At 41.3% G+C, this 6,738-nt stretch overlaps 1 protein-coding gene across 1 annotated transcript in view; it reads left to right on the top strand.

Annotated features, from left to right (window-relative positions):
* Nucleotides 1-209: 209 nt before the first annotated feature.
* Nucleotides 210-6,738, top strand: part of AVIL (advillin) — a 70,274-nt gene continuing 63,745 nt past the window's right edge. The window contains exon 1 of the mRNA XM_077483662.1: nt 210-476. The gene's annotated coding sequence lies outside the window, so the exon portion shown is untranslated. The remainder of the gene's footprint in view (nt 477-6,738) is intronic.

Here is a 6,738-nt window from a genome sequence, read left to right as displayed (position 1 = left end):
ATCCTAATCTGTTTACTTCTAAAATATCATAGATATAAATATGCTTCAGCTCTTCTCTAGACAGCCTTGCAGTGACTTCCGCAATGTATTTATCATTATGAATTATTGATTGTTTGAAATGGGCACTTTCTGAAAAATCAATCTCGGTGGGATGTTGGGCTGCCTATTGGCAGCAAAGAAACGTGAGAGGACACTGCAACTCTCTGTGCTGCTGGTTTGAATATGGACAAATAGATGATTTTCATCCAATTTGAGTATATTGAGTGAGATGACCAGCTGAACTATGATTGGCTAGAGATTTTCAAAGAGATATGACAATGCAAACATAGGCAAATCTCCTGTGCTAGCAGAACCAAACACTTTCTTGTTGACAGAGACACCCGGCACTTCCCTCTTTAACTCCCTGATGAAGAGATTCGGCTTTGTGCGGTGAACAGAGGAATCGCTCTCTGCACCCTTGGCGTTCAGCTTCAAAGGTGAGAAATGCTACTAGGTTAATTTAATAGGATACTGCAAAGAGCTGTTATAACATATAGTAGTCATGCAATACCTATAACAACTGGTCAAACCTAACCTTAAAGGATAACCAAAGCCAAGAACAAAACTGCAATATTACAGCAGCTTACAGTCCTTAGATGTGATGGCTGCATTCCTTTTCTATTTTTTTTTCAAGTTAAGAACATTTTCAGCAAGTACGAATACCTATTGATCTTACCAGAAAAGCAGTGTTTGTGCTCCTCCCTGTGAGCAGCAATGAAGAATATCTTTCTTCATAGCTATCTTCTGTAAATTACTAACAGCCCTGCCCCCATGTAATGAAGATGAGGAGATATGGGGCATGTTTGTAATCCATATCAGGACAGCAACTAAGGGTACAGTGGAGGAACAATGAAGCAAGGGCAACCATGGATCCCTCCAAAAATGCAGTGGAGGAGCAATGTAGCCAGGACAACCATGGCTCCCTCCAATGATGCAGTGGAGGATTAATGTAGCCCGGACAACCATGGCTCCCTCCAAAGATACAGTGGAGGAACAATGTAGCCAGGATAACCATGCCTTTCTCCAAAGTTACAGTGGAGGAGTAATGTAGCCAGGACAACCATGCCTTCCTCCAAAGTTACAGTGGAGAAGTAATGTAGCCAGGAAAACCATGGATCCCTCCAAAGATGCAGTGGAGGAACAACGTAGTCAGGACAACCATGGCTACCTCCAAAGATGCAGTGGAGGAACAATGTAGCCAGGACAACATGGCTCCCTCCAAAGTTACAGTGGAGGAGCAATGTAGCCAGGGCAACCATGGCTCCCTCCAAAGATGCAGTGGAGAAACAATGTAGCCAGGACAACTGTGACTCCCTCCAAAGATGCAGTGGAGAAACAATGTAGCCAGGACAACCATGGCTCCCTCCAAAGATGCAGTGGAGGAGCAATGCAGCAGGAATTAGTTTATTTGCAGAATTACTAATTGAATACAAAACAAAACTAAATTAAAAAAGAAAACAAATGTGACTACCACATGAAGGACTAGTAATCTGCAATATTTAACATTTTTGGTTTTGGGTTTAGATACAGTTTAAGTCATAATGTTTTACCTAATGTTACACAATTTCATTGAGCTCATCAGAGCCTTTATCACTTAATTTTTAATTTTTAATTAAATTAATGTATAATTAAACAACTGGTGTAAGACAATAAATGTTGTAATCATGTCCAGTATTTTTATAGAGCTAACATATATATATTATGTCATGTATATATATTATGTTGTATAAAACATATGCAATTTTTACAGTTTATCAAACCAGTCTCTGCCCCCCAAAGACAATGGTGACCTAATTTACCTACCACATACACAGATATATAGGGTAATTTTACCAACCAATATACTACTGAATTGTGGGAGAGAACAGGGTAATCCAGAGATAATCACATGCAAACTCCATGTAGCTGGCATCTTTGTTGGGATTGTGAACCATGACCCAGAGCTAGAGAGCTAAAGTAAGAGTGCTAACAGTTTACATAACTGTAATTATACAGTGCTGTTCAATATTTATGTTGTTTAATTTAGTGTAATTTCCTATCTACTATTACTGCTGAAAGAATGTACATATGTGTGTTGCTGTTGCTGTTAGCTGCTGGCGACAAACCTTCCTTTCCTCGCTAAATATTATTTCACTGTAAATTGTACACTAGGTACAGTATGTTCTGCAAAACTGAACTTAACATCTTCCTTAGCAAGCCGAGATCACAAACGTTTCCTGATGACACGGGGATTGTTTTATTGCACACATAACATTTTAAACAAACACTTCTCACTGAAGTTTTCAGGAAATCTTCGATTAGATTAGTTATCACCTTTTTGATTTTTTTTGGCCAGTGAAATATTTATTGAGGATCATTGCCTGACAATCTAGAGTTAGGCTGGCCATAGACGGTGCAAATTTCTTTCCTGAAACTACAGGTTGCAGGAAAAAAATTTGCATGATTCCCCCATCAACACAGACAGTGTGGACAGAGGAATCAGCAATTTTCTCCCGACGGGGGAAGCTGTCCCCACCAGAAGACAGTGATAATTGTAAGAGGATGTGGCAGGCTGGTTGTACCCAAGTCGATCGATCAATCAACTTGGTACATTCAGCCTGCCCAATAACGGATTGAACTAGGCTGTGGAAATTAAAGATTAATTCCTCGATTAATCATTAATTTTTTTGATCGATTAAAATTCTTTTGATCAGTACTCACCTCTCCACCAGCTTCCAGGTATTCAGGGAGTTCTGTCTGAGATCCAGTGACATCACAGACATCGAGGTCACCGGACTCTCCCTGCCCTTCCCCAAGTGCCTCCGCCTGCTAAGGAAGGGAAGGAGTCTGGTGACTGCTGCCCTACAGAACTAGCACGATTGTCGGTTTTACATGCTGTGTTTTTATCATCTTTATGTGAGTAGTTTGTGTTTGAACACAAAAATTTAATCTTATACTTAAGCGGTGAACATTTAGATCTTTTATTTCTAACCATGACCTGGTGTCCTTGCTGAGATCTAAGGAGACGTGAGAGAAGTTTATGGTCCATGTTAACCCTTTTGATACGCGCTTGAATGACCACCTGTTTGCACAGGGGTCCATGCCATAAGGTGAGAGTGATTAGTTAGACCGGAGGTGGAGGGATTGTCACACTACTGTGGGAAAAAAAATGACGTCAGTGCTACAGTTTGAATTTAAAACGTATTTGTGTGAACTGTGAAGTTAAGTCATGGATTTTGGAAAATAACTAGTGTCGGGTGATTGTATATAGTGTATACCACATTTACCATTGACTAATGCAGAGTCGCAATGCAAGGAGATCAGCTAAAAGTAGTTTGATCTGTATGTGCATTATAATTAATTGAAATTAGTCGATTAATCGATTAACAAAAAATGATTAATCAAACACGAAATTTTTAATCAGTAACAGTCCTAGTTTGAACAGCCTTATACCCTAGTTTGGCCTTATACAGCAGAATACATAAGTTAAAATATGGTAGAATAAAATCGGTAAGACTGAGTATAAAATAAATACGGTACAGGCGTTTAAACGCGATTTAGTTTGAAGTGTTTTTAAAGGTGCCCTATTTTTTTTACATTAAAAAACTTAAAAATTATAGCAAATGATGAAAAAACACTCCAATCCAATACACCACTAGCATTGCTGTTAGCCAAAGTAGAACTGGAATTAGACTTATATGTTGTTAGATTTGAACCAGTTGAACTCTGGTCCTTGCACGCAGTTTCTGACGTCTTTCCAGCCTCATCAACAGCAACGTCAGGAGCATTTCCTCGCATATGCTCATTATGGGATCATTAGTAAAAGCACCGAAATTGAGGTAGATACAAATACATTGCTGCTCTCTCAGCTGCTGCTACTCACTCTCTCACAGAATGGCTGAAATAGTTAAATAATACTGTTTTTGTGGTTTGTGATGGTCTTATGATGTTATCTTAAATAAATGCTCCTAGATGCGAACGCTGCAAAACGCCATTAAACGCGACATGCAAACGTGGCTAAACATGTGAACTTGTGCCCACCTCCAGCACTGGACTCCCCTATGCCAATCAAGCAGGCAGACAGAGGGGCAGAGGAGGGAGCATCCCTCCGGGCATTCCAAGCCCTTCAGTGCAAACAGTGCTGGACAGCTGGGCTCACCATGACACCATCCACAATGCTACTTCCGCAGGTGGGCTCTCAGTGCTGTCAACTCAGCAGCTCCCACTCCAGCTCCTACCCCTCTGCCCCTGAGTCCTGAGCATTCAAGCTGCATCAGGGGTCAGAGCATCACTGGCACTCCGGCCCTACCCCTCCCTGCTGGCTGAGCATGGCGCTTTGCTGCCAGCCTGCCTCCCCTGTGTATCCATCACTCTCAGTGCCATCATGGGGCACCACATTTCCAGGAGTCAAGGGCCAGCTGCTTTGGGTAAAGTGCAGCGGCCCGCTATGTAGCTGGGGCCCCTGGGCAGTACCCAGGTGTGCCCACTTATTAAGACCGCTCTGGGCATATGGGGTGTAAGAGCATTCTGTGTACTTAAAGCTGGTCCTGCTGACGCCTACTTGGCTTGACAAATTCCAATTGAGAAATCGAAAATGTTTGTCAGAAGCCTGTCAAAGTTGGCGAACAGTGACTGCAGATAATCAACTGCAGTAACTGTTCCAATATTCTGACAGCCACAAGAGCCACAAGAGCCAGCTGTCAAATTACAATAGCTGGCAGGGAAAATGTGTCCATCCACATTGTGTAACTACTTCCTTACCAATGACGTACCTGTATGTCGCTGGATTTTCGGTGGTCATACTGGGATGATGCCTGATCCCTCCCCCCTTGTTGCCTTCCAGGGCTTGTTCAGGCTCTCCTGTCCCACCGAGAGACCCAAGCCAGGATTGGATTTGATTGGCTGTTCGCTATAGTAACCTGGAAGTGATGACATGAAATCACTTCTGGTTTACCCTGATGTCAACAGCGCCAACTTTAAAGAATCAAAAGCATCTAAAAACACTGATCTTTTTGAATGCTTTTAAATGCAGAGGATGAATTTTGGGGTCTTCTAGACCCCAGATCTTTCCTTAAAGAGTACCTGTCACATGACTATTGCTGTCACAATGATGTTTACATTCCTTGTGACATTTATAAAAGTGATCAAATAATTTTATCTTTTTAAAGCAACAGTGTAAAAAAATAAAAATAAAAAATAACAGTGCAAACAGCGATCGTCCCACATATGTGAATTATCACCATGAAGATGACCGTGTTAATCATAGGCAGTAATTCTAGCATCAGACCTCCTCTGCAAACTTATAATGGTAACATGTAAAGGCTTTTAAAGCATTGCCTATGGATTATAACATTTATGTCATTTGTCACAGCTGCACGGGCTTGCACAATTTTAAAGCGTGACATGTTTGTTCTCTATTTACTCGGCGTAACATCGTCTTTTATATTTTACAAAAAAGTTGGGTTATGTATTGTGTTTTTTTTGCATTAACATCTTAAAAAGTGTATTTTTTCCCCAAACATTGCATTTGAAAACCCGCTACACAAATACTGTGTGATATAAAAAAAATTACAAAACCCACAAATTTATATAGGACCTTTGTTTAAAAAAAAATATATAATGTTTGGGGATTCTAAGTAATTTTGTAGCAAAAAATAAAATACTGATTGTTACATGTAAAAAAAAAAAAGTGCCAGAAAAGGCCAGTCTGGAAGTGGTTACATGTGTAGAGCTAACCCTCAGAGGGGGGTGCTGGAAATAAACAGGTCTCTCCAGGTCAGGGGCTGGTCGGAGGCTGTCAAGCTCTAGGCAAACCTTCATACTCTCAATGTACAGAGACAGCTCCCCAATCTGCTTCTCTGCGACACTTCAGTAAAAGGGGGCCTTCTCCAACCCAACTTCCTAAGGTAGCATCCTTAATCCAGGTTTCTTCAGGCACATGCTGAGGCCTGATAACAACAACTCTTCAGTAACACAGGCTTCCTCCCAGGGGCAGAAGCCCCAGAAGATAGAGAGCTCTGTACAGGCCCTCCCAAACATTATCTTCTCCCCAGCCACACCTACTGGACCCCCCTCCCAGGGATTGGCTGAGCTGAGAAAAATATTCATAGCCCAGAGATTGATCATTCTACTCAATTTCTGTAAGTTTCCTCCAGAGGCAGGCATGAGCAATCAACCCCCCTAGGTTTAGCGATAGACCTAAAAAGACCTAAAAAATTAACTGCTGCTCAGCCTGGTACAGCCAAGCCAAAAACCAAATCTATCCATCCTAGGGCAGGGTGCTACATTCATAAATGAGGGAATCTATGGATTTCTGTTGCTCAGCCGAGCTTTAGCTTTGATTGTAAAGTTCCTCAATTCAGTTAGGGAGATAACTAACAGGTTAGTAAAAGATAGCACACCAGAATAAGGATTCTTATTTTCTTGAAGGTGGCAGCTTTTTATAGCTGAGTTCAATTATATTTTAAAATGATTGCCACATGATTAAATAAATATAACCTTATCCTTGTGTAAAGTGTTGTAAATTGAAGAGGAAGGAGAAAACATCTCAATGCAAGCACATTGTTTAGACTTACTATAAAGGGATCCTGTCTTGAAAAAGTATGCTGGCTGCCTTTGCCCAGATAATCCGTGGTGGCTCAGTCCTCCTGAAGATGGACAATGTAACAGCCGTAGCTTATATCAAGACGCGGGTAGGCACGCAGAATCAGTCCCACCAGG

The sequence above is a fragment of the Lithobates pipiens genome, unplaced genomic scaffold, assembly GCF_037356315.1.
Source record: "Lithobates pipiens isolate NorthernLeopardFrog02 unplaced genomic scaffold, aLitPip1_a1.2 Scaffold_16, whole genome shotgun sequence".
NCBI classification, from domain to species: domain Eukaryota; kingdom Metazoa; phylum Chordata; class Amphibia; order Anura; family Ranidae; genus Lithobates; species Lithobates pipiens.
This window is presented reverse-complemented; position numbering and strand designations above follow the sequence as displayed.